The sequence below is a fragment of the Callithrix jacchus genome, chromosome 16, assembly GCF_049354715.1.
Source record: "Callithrix jacchus isolate 240 chromosome 16, calJac240_pri, whole genome shotgun sequence".
Classification (NCBI taxonomy): Eukaryota; Metazoa; Chordata; class Mammalia; order Primates; family Cebidae; genus Callithrix; species Callithrix jacchus.
The window spans coordinates 85,013,333-85,035,491 of NC_133517.1; positions in this window are offsets into that span (position 1 = coordinate 85,013,333).

Genomic DNA, 22,159 nt, shown 5'->3' on the forward strand with positions numbered 1-22,159 from the left:
TTCCATCAATTCATCAAACTCATTCTCCGTCCAGATTTGTTCCCTTGCTGGCAAGGAGTTGTGATCCTTTGGAGGAGAAGAGGCATTCAGGTTTTTGGAATTTTCAGCCCTTTTATGCTGGTTTTCTCTCATCTACATGGATTTATCTACCTTTGGTCTTTGCTATTGGTGACCTTTGGATGGAGTTTTTGCATGGTCATCATTTTTGTTGATGTCGATACTATTGCTTTCCATTAGTTTTCCTTCTAACAGTCAGGCCCCTCTTCTGCAGGTCTACTGGAGTTTGCTGGGGATCCACTCCAGACCCTATTTGCCTGGGTATCACCAGCAGAGACTGCAGAACAGCAAAGATTCCTGCCTGCTCCTTCCTTGGAAGCTTCATCCCAGAGGGGCACCTGCCATTTGCCAGCTGGAGCTCTCCTGTATGAGGTCTGTTGATCCCTGCTGGGAGGTGTCTCTCAGTCAAAAGGCATGGTGTAGGGACCCACTTGAGGAGGCAGTCTGTCCCTTAGCAGAGCTTAAGCAATGTTCTGGGAGATCCACTGCTCTCTTCAGAGCTGGCCGGCAGGAATATTTAAGTCTGCTGAAGCTGTGTCCACAGCTGCCCCTTCCCCGGGTGCTCAGCCCCAGGGAGATGGGAGTTTTATCTATAAACCCCTGACCGGGGCTGCTGCCTTTTTTTCAGAGATGCCCTGCCCAGAGAGGAGGAATCTAGAGAGGCAGTCTGGCTACAGAGGCATTGCTTAGCTATGGTGGGCTTTGCCCTGTCTGAAATCCCCTGTGGGTTTTTTTTTACACTGTGAGGGGAAAACCACCTACTCAAGCCTCGGTTATGGTGGATGCCCCTCCCCACACCAAACTTGAGCATCCCAGGATGACTTCAGACTGCTCTGCTGGCAGCAGAAATTTTAAGCTAGTGGATCTTAGCTTGCTGGGCTTCATGGGGTAGAATCTGTTGAGCAAGACCATTTGGCTCCCTGGCTTCAGCCCCCTTTTTAGGAGAGTGAATGGTTCTGTCTCATTGGCATTCCAGGCACCACTGAGGTATGAACAACAACAACAACAAACTCCTACAGCTAGCTCAATGTCTGCCCAAATGACCATACAGTTTTGTGCTTGAAACCCAGGCACCTGGTGGTGTAAGCATCCGAGGGAACTTCCTAATCTATAGGTTGTGAAGACCATGGGAAAAGTGTAGTATCTGGGCCAGAATGCATCATCCCTCAGAGCGCAGTCCCTCAGGGCTTCCTTTGCCTAGGGGAGGGAGCTCCCCAACCCCTGTGCTTCCTGGGTGAGGTAGAAGCCCCATCCTGCTTCTGCTCTCCCTAGGTGGGCTGCACCCATGGTCTAACCAGTCAATTAGATGAACCGGGTACCTCAGTTGGAAATGCAGAAATCACCTGCTTTCTGCTTTGGTCTTGCTAGGAGCTACAGACCAGAGCTGTTCCTATTTGGCCACCTTGCTCGGGAATCTCAAAATTTTTGTTTTCTTTGAATTTAAAGTTTTTGGATTTATCTTCTGCATCGTCCCTTGGAAATCATCTAGGTTTTCAATACTTGACATTTCAGAGTTGTAGTTTGCTGCAGATAGTCATGTTGTCTTTTAACCATGTTCATACATCTTACTGTGTTCTCTGTAACCCTCTCTCACTGCTGCTTTTCTTGATTTTCCCTTTTATATTTTGTCTGCATCTTAGTCTTTAATTATTATTTTTTTATTTTGCTATTTTTCTTTTCCTTTCATGCTTATTTTTCTCAAAATTGAGCAGCAATTTTAGTGAAAGTAATTTTAAAGAGTCTTAAGAGGTTTATTGTACTTCCCATATATATATTTAAGAACGTTAAAGAGAACATGTAGGTTCTACTCACAGTCTCTTGATACTGGAGCCTGATTGTGATTGTGGAAACAGACCAGAAGCCAAGATTTATGTTATTTGTCCTTTTCACTTACAAGTGAAGGGGGAATAAAGGACAAAACATTGACTAAAATAGCCCATAAAATAACCAGATAATACTCTCTTTTAAAAGAAAGTGAGAATTCATTGCCTGTCAAAGTATTAATCTGTGAATGTCTATAAATTAAAAGTAGGCATAGTTGAAGTGAGGTTTAAAAAGCTCTTCTGTAGAATTATAGAAGCACATGCAGCTGAGAAATAATTTATAATGTATTGTTTGAATTTTGGCTGAAAGAAATATTGACTTGCTTCTTTTTTTAGGATGACTTTGGAGATAAGGGAATATTGATCTGAGAAGTTATACATATTGTAAAATCTAAGAAATATCTTTCTGTCTTCACTTTCATGAACTTGGTGTTCTAAAGTAATTTCAGAACAGATTGAGAAGTTACTGGGGAATAGAAATAGCCACTGGACATTAGATTTCATTCTTCAGTATACACCTGCCGGACACTTTTCCAACTTTTCATAAGTCCCCATATGTAATAATTTTATTAGTCTTGAAAAAAGTATTATATCCCCTACATTCAAATTCATAGCTACAAATGGTATTGTAAAATAGGAAAACAAGAAATCTGTGTTTAAACCCTCATCAGATCGAAACCTTGGTTGTTATTATTAGCATACCTGTCAAAATAGCAGTGAACCTGTGTGCTCTGGCAAGACTTGTGAGATAAATATAGATGAATATATAGAAAGAATTACATAGAGAGAATTATATTTTATAAATTAATGGGAACCCTGAGGCCTTTCTATTCTAAAAGTGTCTTCCTCACTCCCTAGGGTTAAGATTTTGTATCTCCAGAAGGAATTTATTAGAATGAGATATGTTATCTGGGGAATATAACAGCTTTGTAAACCCAATTAGCAAATTGACACTTAGCTAATTAAAGTCAGTAGAGCAATCCAGGACTTCTTTGAAGTCTATGGTCTCCTTTTCAGAATGATGTTTTTAGATGTATAAAATGAAACACACAGAAAATTAGTTATAATAAAGTAATTACAAAATATTTTTAAAATATTTTATATGCTAATATACATATATGTACATTAATGAATACTAATACATATACAGATGCATATATACACATTTCTGTACTGAAAAGTAAGCAGGGGGCTAGTCTTGTAATTTTGAAGATGGATGATCATAAGCAATATTATGAGATATTCATAACATTTAAACATGACATTAAAATATATGTGATTTTTATTAATGACAAAATTAAAAATTATGCCTATCTTTATGGTTAAAAGAAACACTATATTTTATTTAAAAGGTTGTTGAAGATAAAACTATATTTCTTTTTGTTTCAAGATTACAAACTCTGAATTCTATCTGCATACCAGATTAGAAACCCTGCCTTACAAGTCGGAATTTACAAGTATATAGCAAGCAGGTAGAGAAGATGATGTAATCTGCTCTCTTATGGTACTGGTCAGCAAAATGGAATGCTTAATTTGAAGCTTAGTTACTGTATTTGGCCATTCTCACATTGCTATCAAGAAATGCCTGAGACTGAGTAATTTTTAAGAAAAGAGGTGTAATTGGCTCATGGTTCTGTAGGATATACAGGAAGCTTGATGTTGGCATTGGCTTGGCTTCTGGGGAGGCCTGAGGAAACTTCAATCATGGCAAGAGGTGAATGGGAAGTGGGCATGTCACATGGCCAAAGCAGGAGAAAGAGAGAGAGAAAGGAAGAGTGAGGTCCTACACACTTTTAAACAACCATATCTCTTGAGAACTCATTCATTATTGCAAGGACAGTACAAAGAGGATGGTGCTAAGCCATTCATAAGAAATCAGCCCCTATGATCTAATTATCTGCCACCAGATCTCACCTCCAAAACTGGGGATTACATTTTAATATGAAATTTGTGTGGAGAACTATATAAGTTACCAAATACCAGCAAAAGGCAATGAACTCTAAGAATAAATTCCAAATGGAAATGAGCAGGTATAAATAGCAAAATGTCATTAATCAATTAATTTATTGATATAACAAATATCTTCTAATATTAAATGTTTACTATGAGGTATAATGGATATTAGAAAAATGAAAATAAAAAAAACATAGCCGGGTGTGGTTGTTCCTGCCTTTAATCCCAGCACTTTGGGAGGTCAAGGTAAGCATATCACTTGAGGTCAGAAGTTCGAGACCAGCCTTATCAACATGGTGAAACCCCATCTGTACTAAAAGTTCAAAAATTAGCCAGGTGTGGTGGCATGTACCTGTAGTTTCAGCTACTCCAGAGGCTGAGGCAGGAGAATCACTTGAATCTGGGAGACAGAGTTTGCAGTGAGCCGAGATCGCGCCATTGCACTCCAGGCTGGCGATGGAGCAAGACTCCACCTTAAAAAATAAATAAACATAAACATAAACACATAGATGTTATTCTTCAACTTGTAACTTGATGTATTTTCAAGCTATAAAAAATATCATTAAAGTATGTTAAGGTGCCACAAAATGTCTATGTGATGTCTTGTGTGTCTATGTGTGCTTTCACTACTTTCCATTAATTAAAATTTACTTTCATGAATTTTAGAGAAACTTGACAAATTTTGGTCTGTTGACACTACCTTATTTTAGTCTTATAAGTAAGGGGTATAAAAATGACTTTGGCTATATGGCATCAACATATATTTTCAGAAAATTCAGAATTTGATGGGATGAATTACTATGAAAACTGCATGTTAGATGAGTTTAATGTGAAAAACTTGGATATTTCTTGACAAAATAATCATAGACTGTTTAGGATTTTAATGGGAAATGTATGCTTTACTTTATCTTTTTATTTCATATGTACATATTTCCTTAGGAATCTTTGTTAGTCAATGCCTTATCTGTAAAATATCATTTGCACATAAATTAAAAAAAATGCACCTACAATTTCAATAAAAATCAGTTAGATAAGACAGTGAGACAAAGGTCAAATTTATATTTAGTGATATGTTATCTACTGAATAAGGGAAATCAGTATTCCTTTAGGCCTAGTAGTTCTACTTACTACACTATCCAACAGAAATAATTACAGATGAATATTTAACTTGGCTTTTCAAATTATGCATTGCTTGCATATGGTGAAAAATATATCACTAGACACCAATGTGTGAGCAACATAAATATGCACTGATCTCAGATTGCACTAGAAATCACCATGCATGAATAATGAATTATTGAAAATTAGGTTCAAAGTTTAGCAATGTGGAAACTTCAACTTTCAAACCGAAACCCACAGTTTCTATGCTTGTCTGTCTGTCTCTGTCTCTCTTTTCGATATCTCCCAGATACACACGTATACATAAAGAACATGAATCAAAAAATAAAGTGTAAGATATTATCAGAAGTGTGATTTTAATTTTTCATTTTCCCTTGAGTGTATATATGTTAATTTTATTATAAAAACAATAGTTTTAAAAATACAATAGTATTACTTTAAAAATTAGATTTTACTATGATGATAATTTTGCTTGGAAGAATATACAGGCCTGAAAGTGATAAAGGGTCTGAGTTTAGGAGACACCTATATGAACTGTATCTTTGTAGATAATCAATATTATAACAATAAACATCGTTTTGAAAGCTTCAAGACTTTTACACAGAAAAAAACCCTAAGATTAAAAGAGATAATATTTCTACACAGTAAATTGTCTAACAAATTAAAATATTAAGAAAAATTGATGAATTTATTGACCAATCAATGATTTTTGTCAAGTATAGTTTCATTTTGCTTTTGTTGTGTGCATTGCATCAAAATTCCCTAGAATAAGAATATTGGCCAAACAGAAAATTTCCTCTAAAAATGTAACTAAAGTACCAAGAAGAATCTTGTTAGTAATTTTATATTTCTTAAATGACTCTTAGAAAATAATTTTCTTTCCAAACAACTATAATGGTAGATGTTTTGCTTTATAGAAAATGTTTTAAAACTTTAAAAATCTTATCAGAAGTTTGCTTTTTTATTATTATTGCTTTGAGCTTATGGAGTTAATCAATTTCTTTTTCCTGAAAGCAATTACATTTACAATCTATTTTTTTACATTTTGTTTTCTCTTTAAGATGTATTTCAAGTACTTTTACCTTGGATAATACCGTGTAACTAATCACAGGCATCATCATGAAGTGGCATCCATGAGTGGGAGAAGGAAAACTGGTGGTGTAATTCAGTCTTAGGTCCAAAAGCCTGGGCGCCAAAGGAGCCAATAATGTAAATCCCAGTCTGAGGACAGAAGAAAATAGAATAAGATGTCCTAGCTCGAGCAATATGGCAGAAGTAAAAAGGGTATGAATTCCTCCTTCCTTCAACTTTTGTTTTGTCCTGGTTCTTAACAGGTTAGATGATGCCTATTCACACTGGAGATGACAATCTGCTTTACTCAGTCTATTGATCAAAACGTTAATCTGAAAAATATCCTCAGACACACATTCGGAATAGTATTTAACCTATGTGCCTAGCCAAGACCACAACAAGAATTCTTTATTACCTTTGTATTATTTTCTTCCATTGGATTTTTTTTTTAAATTCTTGTTAGGGTTAAATGAAGCTCTATAAGCAGTTATTTTCTTTTTTTACTTTTGTATGCTTAAAAAATCACCTGATTGTCTCAATGGTAGAATAGAGTTGACTGATAAAAGATACAGTGAACGTGAATATGAAATAATACTTACTATCCAGTCAAGCCACAGAATAGAAAATGATTAAATGAAAATATACAAAGCCTCAGTGACTTGTGGGAAAATATTAGAAGATTCAGTGTACATGTAACTGAGCCTCAGAAGGGGAGGAGAAGGAGGTTGGAGTGGAGAAATCCTTTGAAGATATAATGTTAGTAAACTTCCCAAATTTGGTGAAAAACATAAACTTGCAGATCAAAGAAGGTCAGTGACTACCAGGAAGATACATTCAAAGAAACCCACACCTAGACACATCATAACTAGATTACACACACACACACACACACACACACACACACACACACACACACAAAACATGGAGACATAGATTGTGAATACACTTGAGCAATGGAAGTCAAAATGATTAAGGGACTACATCTCTGTAATGGTGAAAGGACTGCTCTCCTTTGCTTCCTAATGTCTTTTCAGAAGTCAATTTGTCAGATATCAGCAATTAACCAGAGATGCTCTTTAGGCTGTTGAATGCCCTTAAACTATACATATGTGGTCTGAGCAGCTTTAGAAACCTGTAGACATATTGCTTTTATTAAGATAAGCTCTGTGTCCTTAGGGAACATCCAGGCAACTGTTTTCCTTAAGAAAGAGCTGGTCATCTATGAAGGTCCAACATGATGGAGGGCCAGGGGAAGAAATGGGGCTTTGGTGATTTTCCAATAAGGACTGAACACAAGACATGACAAAACAAGGAAAGACAAAACAAGGTAAGGCAAGACAAAAAAAAAAAATAATAAATAAAAATAAAACAAGCATGACAATTTTCTGAGAAAGCCTTCCTGCTTGGAAGTTTGGTTTTATCCAAAAAAGATACAACCAACCACTTGTGAGCTCCCGAAATATTTCTAATCCCTTCTGATTTGTAAAGAATAGTTTAGGAATTGCAGAGTCAAAAACTTATTTTGGAATTGAAATGTATCTATGAGAGTTTCTCTAAACTATGACTGACAGCAAGATACAAGGTCACTCTCTATGTCATCAAATAACAGCCCATTTTTCCTTTTCAAAAATGTATAAATCTCATTTATAAACATCTTATTTGTCAAATACAACAAACTGCCTTAAAAGTCAAGGAAAAAAGTAGGTGATTTATTCAGGCAAAAACTAACCAAAAAATAACATTCTGAAAAATAAAAATATAAAATGTTAACAGTTTTCAAATTTTACTAAAATTAGAAAAGTTAAATTTCTTGAAAGTATCAGGGCATTATATAAAAAGGCAACTTATTACAATTATCTCTTTACACAAAGGAAGGAGAGATTATTAATGAAACCATTTTTATAATCTAGTTTTTGTAATGGAAATAATTTGGCAGAGAAGGATTATTTGTGTTTCAGCTCTCTAATACTGCAACCAGTTTTAATTTTCCTTGAATAACAAATAGCCAGAGTATAGAAATATCTTACCTTTGGCTTGATGAGAAATATATATTTAAAGAACTTCAACCACTCAGCAAAGATGCTAACCAAACTCAAAATAGCAGTTTGCTGTTTAATTTTTCTTATGCTTAAGAATCTGAAAATAAAAAAAGAAAAAAAAAGCACAATAATTTAGGATATTGTCCAAACCAACCCAACGATAATGATTTCCAAAATTTTGAAAACATAACATTTTTGTTTAGTTTAAAAAATGTGGTCTTTGTACCTTAACATTTTTGTTTCTTTGACTCTCTACAATACTTGATCTTATGCTTTACTTAGGCCACTAAAGCCTCATCAGCTTTCTCCCTCATTCCTTCCAATTAGAAACTATTCATTATTGTTAAATAAATTAAATAAATAATATTGTATAAGTTTTTATAAATATTTATTATATCATCTCATTATATTTCTGGATGTTACTCAACATTTTGTTTTACCTTTTATTGCTTCCATTTTTTCAGACACATTTTGTCCACATAAGCTACCATATTGTAAACTACTTAAGAAGACTCCTTCGCTTTGTTGAGAGCCTTCACCTTTTCCTCTGCATTTCTAAACTTCATATCTTTGGCCCTTTCTAGTCTGTCCTCAGTTTGCTGTCCTGTAAATTCACATCTTTCCATTTCACCTTCTTCTATCTTACTCCTTTTGCCTGTGGCTTTAATTATTGTTGTAATTTAGATGTTCACTTCTTTGCAAATGATATGATTCCTAAATATCAAGCTTTTTTTTTTTTTTTTTTTTTTTTGAGACGGAGTCTTGTCCCGTCACCCAGGCTGGAGTGCAATGGTGCAATCGTGGCTCACTGCAACCTCTGCCTCCTAGATTCAAATGATTCTCCTGCCTCAGCCTCCCGATGAGCTGGGATTATAGGCACCCACCACCATGCCCAGCTATTTTTTTGTATTTTCAGTAAAGATGAGGTTTCATCATGTTGGCCAGACTAGTCTCCCATTCCTGACCTTGTGATTGACCTCATGATCTGCCCCCTCACCCTTCCAATGTGCTGGGATTACAGACGTGAGCCACCGCACCTGACCGAGGTTTAATTGGATTTACAGTTCCACATGGCTGTGGAGGCTTCATAATCACTGAGGGAGGCAAAGGGTACTTTTCTTTGAGACAGTCTTGCTCTGTTGCCAGGATGAAGTGCAGTGCGTGATCTCGGCTCACTGAAATCTCTGCTTCCCCGGTTCAAGCAATTCTCCTGCCTGAGCCTTGTGAGTAACCGGCATTACAGGCTCGCCGAGACCATGCCTGGCTAATTTTTGTATTTTTAGTAGAGACGGGGTTTCACTGTGTTGGTCAGGCTGGTCTTGAACTCCTGACCTCATGATCTGTACGCCTTGGCATCCCAAAGTGCTGGGATTACAGCATTTTGTGGCTCCCTACTTGAGCCACAGTGCCCGGTCACTCAAGCTTTTGCAGTCATCAGCTTTCATCTCATCAACTCTCAACATTTTGAGAAGTATCTTGAAAACTATCTTCTGCATATTTGTAACTACAGGTGCTCTAGCTTTTCAAATTCAATATTTTTAAATCGAAATTTATCATACATTATGATGAAACTCTTAGTTACTCCAATTATGTTAATAGCATCACCAGATCAACCCAAGCTAGAAAGTTGAGATCTACCTGGTCCAATTATGAGGGTCTTCTCAAGTCCCTCGCAGGTCTGCGAGGGGCGAGGGGCATGGTTTCAAAGGCAGGACTTTCCTGGCTCTAGCCTCCCTCTGGGAACCAGAAGGATTTCAAATGTAAAGTTATTGGTCTGGGTTTCCCCCACCTGCCGCCTAGATAGAGAAAGCCAGGTGAGGCTGCTTTATCCAAAAAGCTCGCCCAACGCTCTGGGAGGAGGGGGCTCTGTAACGCAGAGTTGTGGACCAAGTGGCCAATCCGGTATCACAGTCAAAGATCAATCACTCCAGAGAAAGCTTGAAAGAACTTCTCTCATTGGATGAGAACATGAATGGGGAGGGAATAACTCAATGGTTAAAAAGCTATCTGTTCCCTATTTATACCAATTACTTCTCCGGGAAGGAGGATTGGCTTAACAAATTCCACGGCTGGTCAGCAGCCGAGGGCTCCATCTTGCAGGTAAAGAATACTTATCATACGTTTTTGTTTAACATAAGACTTCCTGTTTCTGAGTCAAGGGAAGAAAGAAAGGAACAAAAGACAATGACTTTTCACTGTTGGTCAGGAAATTATACATTCTTTCCTTTTATAATTCCTTGTCAACACTACAACGGGACCCGACTTTAAGTGTGGCTGAGACCTGGAGCATAGGATAGGAAATATTTGATGAATATTGCCTTTGCAATAGTTTACTTTTTCGCTTTGCTGTCTCTTTCTGCAGATTATATGGAAATTTGACCCTTTTCTGAAAGACACACCTCAAAGTCCCTTTCAGTCTCTATCCAGTTTAAATTCTATGGTTCACATTTACTTTACAGTAGTTTCTCCATTAGGCAAGATGTCTAAGTTAACTGTCTCCCTCTCTCCCACCAAACACAAACATACACTTGGTAGAATATTGTATTTCCTTCCTGAGGTAACAAATTACCACAAACTCAAGGACTTAATGACACAGACATTTATTCTTTCACAATTCTGGAGGCTAAAAGTCCAAACCCCAGCAGGACCACACTACCTCCAGAGGCCCTAGCAAAGAATCATGGTTCTTATTTTTGCCTCTTCCAGCTGCTGTTGGTTGTCCTGGAATTGTGGAATTTGTGACTGCATTGCTCTGACCCCTGCTTCTATATTCATTTTGCCTTCTCACGTTGTATTTTCCTCTGTTTGTTATTTCTCTTTGCCTTGCTTATAGAGACACTTATTGCATTTAGGGATGCCTGGAAAATACAGAGTAATTATATCGCCTCAAGATCTTTAGCTTAATTTCAACTGCAAAGACTTTTTTTTTTTTTTTAATAAGGTAATATTTTAGATTTCCAAGGCTGAGAGGTCTTCATGTCTTTGGATAGCCATTGTTCAACCTACTTCAAACATGCAAATCATATTTTGGTACCAGAGAAAAAACACGCATTTAAAGAACTCAAAACTAAATGTTGGAGCTGACAGAGAGCAAAGGAAAGAGAACAGGAAGATAAGCTGGAGAGAGAGAGTCAAACTAATAACACCTCGTAGGACATTGTAGAGGATAGTGAATCCAAGCTGATCCAAAGCCTCTGTCTTTCATACATAGGTTGTGGGTTAAGAACTCATATTAGGGTGGTGAGATCTCCCTTAAAGAGAGACACAGCTGTGAGAAATGTAGTAAGCCAGGAACTTTCGGCTGCTGCATCTGCCATAGCATTCCTTTTGAAGCCACACTTTGACCAGACTGTTCATAGCATATGAAGCACTATGTGATTACTAGGTCGGGGACCTTCTGGGCCAGTATGAGACTCTTTTAAACAGTATTTTTTTTCTTTCCATGGGGCTTCCCATAATCTAATTTTTTCCTGGTAGTATTTCAGTCCTACTCAATCATCCCTCTGACGGACTTCTCTTCCCGAGTCTGCAAGGGGCTGGCTTCAAAGCAGGAGTTTCCCGGCTCCACACCTCCATCCAGAACCGGAGGGGTTTCAAATGTTTCAAACCTTTGTCGCGGTTTCTCACCTGTGGACTAGATAGAGCAGTCCAGGTGAAGCTCCCTTGTCCCACAAAACCCTCTGAAAGCTCTGTGAGGAGGGGGCTTTGAAACTCAGAGTTGTGGACCAAGCAGCCAGTCCAGTATCAGAGTCAAAGATCAGTCACTCCAGATGAAGTTTGAAACCACTCCTCTCATTGGACAAGAACATGAATGGGGAGGGAATAACTTAAGGGTTAAAATTCAGCTGCTCCTTACCTGAACAGATATCCTGCTCCAGGCTCCCCTCCTACAACAGAATGGGAGCTGGCTGCCTCTCTCCCCCTCCCCTCCCCTCCCCTCCCCTCCCCTCCCCTCCCCACCCCTCCTCTGCCCTTCCCTCCCCTCCTCTCCCCTTCTCTCTCCTCCCCTCCCCTCCCCTCCCCTCCCTTGCTCTCATAAATCACTCACCTGCAAAACTCTTTGGGTCCACGATATTTATTTGAACAGTAAGCTCATAGCTTACTGTTCCCCATTCTTCAGGGTAAGAGAGGCCAACAACCTCTTTGGAACTGGGAGCTGAGGACGTTGATGCTCCCCCTGTTACACCTTCATCCCCTTCTCTTTTCATGAGTGTCATGCATGACTGCTCCTTGCTTTCTCTTACTCCATCTTTGTTTTATTATTCAAAGACTGTTTTTTTTTATTGTTTGTTGGTGGACCTGAATGGTCACAGTGAATACCTGTTATTGTCCACAAAGACAGTTTTTAAAATGTGGTTGCCTCATACCTAGCAAGTAAAATTATTACACAAATACTATGTAGCACATGAATTATCTCTGGAACAAGGTGGCAGCCTGTTTGCTGCAGACTCAACTTCTGGTTATCTGGGAAAACATCTTGCATTGTGCCAAAGCAATAATCCAGGTAATTGAAAAGAATGGGGCAGCAATGCATAAAAGGACATGTAATTGATCAGGAATGACTAACCTGTGTTAGTGCTCTTAATGGAGGAAGAATACTTTATTAAAATTTTTAGGCAGTGTCTCACCCCTGTTGCCCAGGCTGGAGTGCAGTGGTGTGATCACACCCCCTACAGCCTTGACTTCCTGGGCTCAGGTGATCATCCCATTTCAGACTTCCTAGTAGCCAGGACTACAGGATTGCACCACCACATCCAGCTATTTTTTTTGTATTTTTAGTAGAGATGGGGTTTTGGCATGTTGCTCAGGCTGGTCTCCATCTCAAGTGACCTGCTCACCTTGGCCTTCCAAAGTACTGGGATTACAGGTGTAGCCACTGTGCCCAGCAGTAATAATACTATTTTACAGAAAAAGAATCCAGATAATTTTATCTAATCTCTCCCTTTATTATAAAAAGCAAAAATACTAGTATATGTTTCAGTTATTGATACAAATTAAGTGGTCATATTAGTGGGAATTTGTGTAGAATGTGATGCCAGAGACAGTGGTTGTCCAATTTTATTGCCATTAGACTTTCCTGAAGATCTTACTTAAAATTCAGAAGACTCAGATATTCTTATTAGTAGATCCTGGGACAAATCATTATTTAAGAAGCCATTCCAGAGTAGTTTGTCCTTAGATTGTTCTAGACACCAGCACAAGGCTTTCCAAAGAGCCTTAAAGAAAGCATATCTAAATTTAATATTCAATGCTGCACTTGATAATGAATCAGAATATAAATATGTATGTTAAAGTTATTTTTATGTGAAATTTTGAACTCTGACCCTCTTTATCTTTTAAAGCAATGAGATCAGAGTAATTCAAATTTTGGATGGATAACCCAGGTCTCAAATCATATTTTTACCTCATTTTATCAGTTCTAATAAAGGTTGAAAGAGTCCAGTGGCTGCCCTAATCTCTGATATATTTGGTAAAGGTCAAATTAGTAAAATTTATTTTAATTCTTTTGGTAAGGGGCTCTATGTAACTCACCTGAAGAACTGACAGATGCATTTATGTAAATGACACATGTTCTAACTTTGCTTTTGAAGAGTGAAAAATAGCCCAAGATACCAGATTAATATTGCCTTGTTCACAGTATGCTGCAAGAAAAGATGAATGGAAATTCAGTTGTGCCATTCCAAACTACATATTTTGGCTAATGAAAGGCTCCTTAATTAAATGAAACAAGGAGGGATTTTTAAAAAACGATTTTGCTTTGTATACCACTATTCCTAAACAGATCTACTAAGAAAGATAACATTTTGTTTGTCAGGTTTCTATAAGGAGAGACAGAGTGAAAAGCGTTACTAGAATTTCATAATTTTGTATAGGTTTTTTACCTTTTCTTGGTTCAATTATAAAATCCTGAAAGATCACTGTATTTTGAGAAGGAGTATTTTATAATCCAATTATTAGCTAGTACATTTAGGTTATGACCACTCCTTTGTATGTTACTGGCCAAAGGATAATATTTGTTTCTCTTTTCTAGATGGGGCTTTTACAGTAAAGTTCTTATTAAACACACACACACACACACACACACACACACAACTGTTCAGGGACTAGTCACCTGTGCTACTCAGTGACAGGAGAGCATTTCATTCTCACAGGAATCAGCAAGCTAGTACTCCTCACATCTCTTCATCCAGAGTAAAATCAATCAAGACTTAGACTTAACTTTTTTTTCCTTCAGAAATCCAGAATTTTCAGTGAAACAGACAAGCGATTTTTCAGAGGTAATATCAATCCAAGATGCAGTTGACCAATTTTGGAAAAGTTGAATTTACACAAATCACCAAAGGTGATCAGAGACCAGGAAACAAATACAAGTATTTTATGGACTAAGACCTCATTGATTGTAAGATGCACCATTATTCTGTACACCTGTTAGACAAGTTAAGCTGTGCACAGTGCTTTATTGATAGCTCTGGGCAGTGCATGCATTGATCATACCAGCCTCTCATGCTTTGACATTTATTTTCATCTATTCTAAGATATTTGGTATTTTTTTTCTGCCTTCAGTTAAATTGTTTGGCATGATATAGACAGTACATATATACATACGTCCAGAGTTTTCAGTGAAGTATTTTTTTCAGAGGTAATAGCCATCCAAGAGGCAGTTCACCAATTTTGGAAAAGTTGAATTCACACAAATCACTAAAGGCAATAAGAGACTAGGAAACAAATATAATTTTATACGTAGATGTATATGTACAAAATCTCAATGACAAATATAACACAGCATCATATTCTTGATCTCCTCATCTTAGGTCCTGATATTTGGTGGTTATTTAATAAAATGAATACACTATGGTGGATCACCTCTCTAATGACAAGTATTTGCTTCAGTAATTTTTATATTAATGCTAAAATATATAATCTGGGAAGATATTTTAATACCATTTGAACATAACTCAAAATGTTGATGACATCAATAACCATGATGAAACTTCTACATGTATAAGCAATGAACACTCAATGATAATTACCATGTGGCTGATTCTGTGATTTTACTGATGACAGGGTGCATTACAGTTTCAGAGATTTTATAATGTGAAACTGTGCCTGTGTCTAAGTGTGAATGAAATATGATAAGCTATTGCTAGCCTCTTGACCAGAATTAGAGATCCCTCAGAATGAAGGTCTGAGTGCTTCAATTCTCAGAAGGAATCCTGAGGCTAATTTTTAAACAAATAAAAACAGAAACAAAAAATATGACCAGCTAAAACTGTTAGGAAACACATAATGTTACTTCTATTATTAATCTGGACATTAGTTTCTCCTCCTCCAGATTCTTAATACTTTGTTGCTTCCTCTTTCCTAGTCCAACCTCTAAAATCTATAAAATATGCTCATAAGAAGTGTGGCGTGAAAAAACTGCCTTACTAAAATGGTTTGGTTGTTTGTCCCCTCCAAATCTCATGTTGAAATGTGATTCCTAATGTTAGAGGTGGGACCTGGTGGCAGGTGATTGGATCATAGGGGACAGATCCCTCATGAATGGTTTAGCATCATTCCCTTGGTGGTAACTATAACTCTGTGTAATAACTCTGTATTTTCTGTTCAACTTCTTCCTTTGTCTCAGGTTCTTTCCTATTACCACTCCACTAGTCCAAGTCTCTGTCAACTACAAACAATAATAAAAGCATACAAAAAAAAAAATCCATCAACCTCAAATACTAGCCTGTCTATGTCCTCTGATTATATAGACAAACATGATTGAATTTTCTACACATAAAGATTCTATTTCTCACTTCTATTGACCATTCAAATCGCAGTATCACATTCAACATTCCACTGAGATACCTGCTTAAATTCACTGAAATGGCCACCTGTAACTACATTTAGTAGAAAATGTGTAGTCCTTAACATAGTTAATCCCTTAGGGGATATTTGTCATTGTTGACACTTCTGCATTATTCCCTCCCCCCAACCACCCCTTGGAAACTTCTTTGATATCCTTCTTCTGACTTTCTCCTGGACCTTCCACAGTTTCTTCAATCTTTTAGATTTTTCTCTTTTTAATATTTTTACATAGAAGTGCACTCAAATAAATACTCTCAGGTTCTAGAGAAACATCTTTCCTGACTTAAAAATGATTGCACCTGGGAAATTTTATGCAGTTGTACTTGTCCGTTTGTTGTCTGTTTGTGATAAAACAAATAGCTGAGATCTTTCTTCTGAATTCTAGGTTCCATATCTCACTCTGCCCTGTTGAACCTCTCACAAGTCTTTCAATCTTTGTCTATAAGTGAACTCTTATCACCAAACCTATTCATTCTGTTTCTGATTTCAGTTACATGTCACAGTTATTTATTTGCCACAACCAGAAACCTAAGTGTCATTTTGACTCCTCCTTTCTTACTGCCCCAACTCAGCAAATCACATTTTCTTGTTTGATTCTCTCATCTTGAATATGAAAATTTCTATTTCTTGAATATGAAAATTTTCTCCATATACACTGCCATTCATTACATTACTGCATGCTACAGTCTTCTCTGAGATTATCACACAATCTTCCAAGGTCTTTTGTATGCTTTCACTCTATTTTTTTGTTCATTTGTTTGTTTTTCTCTAAACTGAGGATATATTGAATTGCAGACTGTGTCATTAAAATAATGATTTCATCACTCTAAGACAAGAAATATTTTAATACCTTTTTTTATTTTCAGAATAACACATTTTCTGCCAGTCATGTCTTTACATTTGTTTTTCTCTTAGTGTACACTTTCCTGAAACATTCTAAGCTCAAGCAATACTAAATGATTCTGTTTCTTTACTCAGAGCCTCTGATTTCTTATCCACTGGGCATGCTCTTTCCTCTGGTTGAAACCCATTACCTTTTCACACCTCACCTCTAAACCTGTATCTTTTCATTTTTATACTTTATCAGCTTGAATACCATATCTTCTTAGACAATTTCTGAAGGTTGTGACCTTTCCACATGCCTTTAAAATACCCTATTCAATTCCTACCATAGCATCTCATTGCAATTTAATTACCTATTTACTTAAATGTCTTTACTAAGTAGACTCCATGTTACGTCAGGGAAAAGTCGGTTTTGCTTTCTTCACCACTGTATCCTCAGTATTTAGCAGATGACCTGATATGTAGTGCTTATTGGTACAGAGCAAAAATTTGTAGTTGGGGTGTTAGTAACTGCAACAATTGTGATTCATAGCGTAGCTAGATTAATTTGATTTTTAAAAATCTCATACAGTACCTTGAGAAATATAATTATCCTCAAGAAGACCAAGTGCATACCAGAGACAAGCCATGTGATACCTGAAGACTGTCTCCAAGGAAGACTTTTTAAACAATATTTGAATCATTAAATCACTTTACTATCCAGCCTAGGTCTATCCTAATGTTATCCTCTCCAAACACCAAAATCGGGACCATGTCCCTTTCATATTCACCTGCAGCATTAAGTAAACTGAATCCACATTACAGATTCATAGAATTTACATTTCTTTTTTTTTAATTGTACTTTAGGTTCAGGGGTACATGTGCAAATCATGCAGGATTGTTGCATAGATACAAATATGGCAAAGTGGTTTGCTGCCTCCGTTCTCCTGTCACCAACATCTGGCATTTCTCCTCATGTTATCCCTTCTCAACCTCCCCGCCCTCTTGCTGGCCCTCCCTTGGCCTCACCAACAGACCCCAGTGTGTGATGCTCCCCTACCTGTGTCCATGTGTTCTTGTTCAATACCTCCCTGTGAATGAGAACAGGCGGTGTTTGATTTTCTGTTCTTGTGTCAGTTTGTTGAGAATGATGGTTTCCAGATTCATCCATGTCCCTAGGAAGGACATGAACTCATCATTTTTTATGGCTGCATAGTATTCCATGGTGTATATGTGCCACATTTTCCTTGTCTAGTCTATCATTGATGGGCATTTGGGTTGGTTCCAGGTCTTTGCTATCATAAACAGTGCTGCAATGAACATACATGTGCATGTGTCTTTATAATAGAACGATTTATAATCCTCTGGATATATACCCAGTAATGGGATTGCTGGGTCAAATGGAATTCCTGAGGAATCGCCACAGTCTTCCACAATGGTTGAACTAGTTTACACTCCCACCAACAGTGTAAAAGTGTTCCTATTTCTCCTCATCCTCTCCAGCATCTGTTGTCTCCAGATTTTTTAATGATTCCCATTCTAACTGGCATAAGGGGTATCTCGATATGGTTTTAATTTGCATTTCTCTAATGACCAGTAATGATGAGCATTTTTTCATATGTTTGTTGGCCTTATATATGTCTTCTTTTGAAAAGTATCTGTTCACATCCTTCTCCCACTTTTGAATGGGTTTTTTTTTCTTGTAAATCTGCTTTAATTCTTTGTAGATTCTGGGTATTAGCCCTTTGTCAGATGTGTAGATTGCCAAAATATTTTTCCCATTTTGTTGGTTGCTGGTTCAGTCTAATGATTGTTTCTTTTGCTATGCAGAAGCTCTGGAGTTTAGGTCCCATTTGTCTATTTTAGCTTTTGTTGCCTTCTACAGAAGGTGACAAAAATTTGCTTAATTCTGAAGAAAAGTGACTAACAATTATCTTTGGCTCTCACTTTGCTAATGTACATGCTTAAAGTGTAAGCATGAAGTAAAATATATTTTTCCCAATTTAGTATCTTCCCTCTTCCATTTAGTCTGCCTATAAATAATAAAGGTAAGTTTTAAACATTGGGAAAAAAATTCAATGAATTAATTAATACTTTAAAAAAGTCTTCAGATGACTATTGGATATGCGGTGACCCTTGAACAATGAGGAAGTTGGGGTGCTTTCTTATTGCACAGTTAAAAATTCACATACAACTTTTGATTCATCCCCCAAACTTAATTTGTAATAGCCTAATGTTGACCAGAAGCCCTACTGATAATATGAACAGTTGATTAACAGCTACCTTGAATGTTATATGCATTATAAATTATATTTTCACAATAAAGTAATCTAGAGAAAATAATGATGTTAAGAAAATCGTAAGGAAGAGAAAACATATTTACTATTCACTAAGTGGAAATGGAACATCATAAAGGTCTTCATCTTTGTCATTCTTATGTTGAGTAGGCTGAGGAGGAGGAAGAGGAGAGGTGACAAAAATCCACACAAAAGTGCAGTTCAAATAATATTGTTCAGTGGTCAACTATTATTAGCTAAATGGGAAGAAAAGGAAACACAATACAATATTCTTTTTCTATTGTTTTCCTATTCTTTTTTCCATATTTACCATATTTTCTTTTTTTTAAAAGAAGTATATGGAATTCTTGCAAGTTAATCTTTTTAAAGAAAAACAAAATCTAAGTGTTATGCAGATATGTTTTCCTGAACATGCTAGTATAATATGAACTGTCTTAGTCTATTAGTGCTGCTATAACACAATGCCTGAGACTGGGAAATTATAAAGAATAGAAATGTATTTCTCACAGTTCTGGAGACTGGAAAGTCCAAAATTAAGATCCTGGCTGTTTTCCTATCTGGGGAGGGCTGGGTCACTGTTTCCAAGATGGCACCTTGAATGCTCTATCTTTACATGGTGGAAGGGCAAAAAGACCAAACTTACTGAAACCCTTTTATGTTTTTTTGGTCTGTTTGTTTGCCCATTCTGGAGTGCAGTGGTGCAATCTTGGCTCGCTGCAATTTCTGCCTCCCAGGTTCAATTGATTCTCATGCCACAGCCTCCCAAGTATCTGGGATTACAGGCATGTTGCCAAAATGCCCAACTAGCTATTTATTTATTTATTTTGTGTTTTTAGTAGAGATGAAGTTTTCTCATGTTGCCTAGGCTGGTCTCAAACTCCTGGCCTCAAGTGATCCACCTGCCTTGGCCTCCCAGAGTTCTGGGACTACAGGCATGAGCCACTGCTTGCTCCTTCAAACCCTTTTACAAAAAGAAGACTCAGATGTGATTAAACATAGACTCTGAGAGCATGGCCATTATAAGATGGAAAATAATTCAAAACACTTTAGAGTGAAAACAAAAAGCCCCAGACCTCATTAAAGAAAGAGAGAGAAATTGCTGAGGGGAAAAAAAATGATGCCGTAACTTCAACTGGAAAGTTGCTAGAACTCAAGGAAAAGCAAAGAGTTGTCACATCTTGAGCATCTGTAGTATGTACCTATAACTGGAAAATTCTATATATGAGTGTGTGTGTGTATAAAAAAATATATGTAATTTATATATATATACTTGCGTGTGTTTATATTCTAAATTATTCAGCCAAAGCACCTTAAGAAACTACATTCTAATGGATATGGTTTGAATATTTGTCTCTTTCAAATCTCATGTTAAAATGTGATTCCCAAAGTTGCAAGTGGGCCCTGGTGGAAGGTGTTGGGATCATGGGAATGGATTCCTCATGAGTGGCTTAGCACCATCTCCTGAGGGTGAGTGAGTTCTTGCTCAGAGTTCATGTGAGATCTGGTTGTTTAAAAGTTCCTGACACTTCCCTCCTCCCTCCCTTGCTCCTGCTCTCACCTTGTGATGTGCCTACTCCTGCTTCACCCTCCATCATGACTGTAAGTCTCCAGAGGCTATCACTAGAATCAGATGCTGGAGCCATGCTGGCATAGCCTGTAGAACTGTGAGCCAACTAAACCTCTTTTTTAAATGAATTACCCAGCCACAGGTATTCTTTATAGAGAAATGGCCTAATATAGTAATATACATATATGGCCTAATATGGTATATTATGTATTCTTTTGTTTTTAAAGTCTCAGGTATTTTATATATATATATATATATATATTTTTTTTTTTTTACTTAATTATTCCTAAGACACCCTCTTAAGTAGATGATTTATCCAAGGTTATGCCACTAGTAAAATGATTTAGAACAAAACCTGCATGATTCCAAAGCCTTCTCCGTTCACTCATATGTTAATTCCTTATGTAATACAATTCAGATATTGTGTAGGATAGGAATATGTACACTTAGAATACATCCCCATTAAATTACTATAGAAGCTTGTAATCAAATATCACCAAATAGTTTGAACCCTGATAGGAAATGGCTATAGAATCAGTGCCCCACAGAAAAGAGAGCTACAAGGAGGTCAGCTTATCCCATTTTATGGAATTTTTAGCTGCTTAGAAATAATTGAAACTGTATTTTCAGGGCCCTTTTGACAGGAGTTATTTTAATTCATATGTAATTTATAATAGCTCATACTATTTCCTTCATTCAATAATTGTGTCTCTGCTCTCATTTTGAGAACATCAATTATGTCTGCTGAATTGAGAGAAGCTAAATATATTCATGAAAAAGCTTCCTTTATCCTTTATTCTGGATTTGTTAAATTCATTAAAACCCATCATCTCCGGTGTGAAAAAGCACATGTTCAGTAGTCCACATGGTTTTCACACAGAGGAGGGTTAAGGCTGCCCTCAATTATTAGGTAGCGTCTTAGCAGGATAGAATGGCAAATTTAAACTGGGCAATTTAACAGAATTTATAATGGGGCTATTTACAAAGCTGTAAGCAGGATTTAAGAAAACCAATAAAAGATTAATGGGGTACCAAAGTCTAGCAAGAGCAGCATTTAAGTCTGAAGGAGCAAAATAGGGAAGTGGTTTTCAGAGATATGAGAAAACCACTTACAAGGGCTTTGGACTTTGGCTGAAGGATTCAACAATCAATAATCCAGGAGAGAGACAGCCAGGGAAATTCTAACCCTGATATATCTTGTCTTCTGCTCACCTCCAGAATAAACAAACAAACAAACAAACAAACAAACCCACCCTTCAGAAGAAGTGGAGATATCCGTAAGGAAAACATTCCACATAAAAGTTTTTCAACTAAAAAGTTTTATGCCAAAGGAATAAATGAGACTTTTTTCCTATTAAAAAAATATATTTTATTGCACTTTAGGTTCTGGGGTACATGTGCAGATCATACAGGCTCGTTGCATAGGTACATACACGGCAATGTGGTTTGCTGCCTCCATCCTCCCAACTCCTATATCTGGCATTTCTCCCTATGTTATCCTTCCCCAACCTCCCTACCCTCTGCTGTCCCTCCCCTATTCTCCTCCAACATACCCCAGTGTGT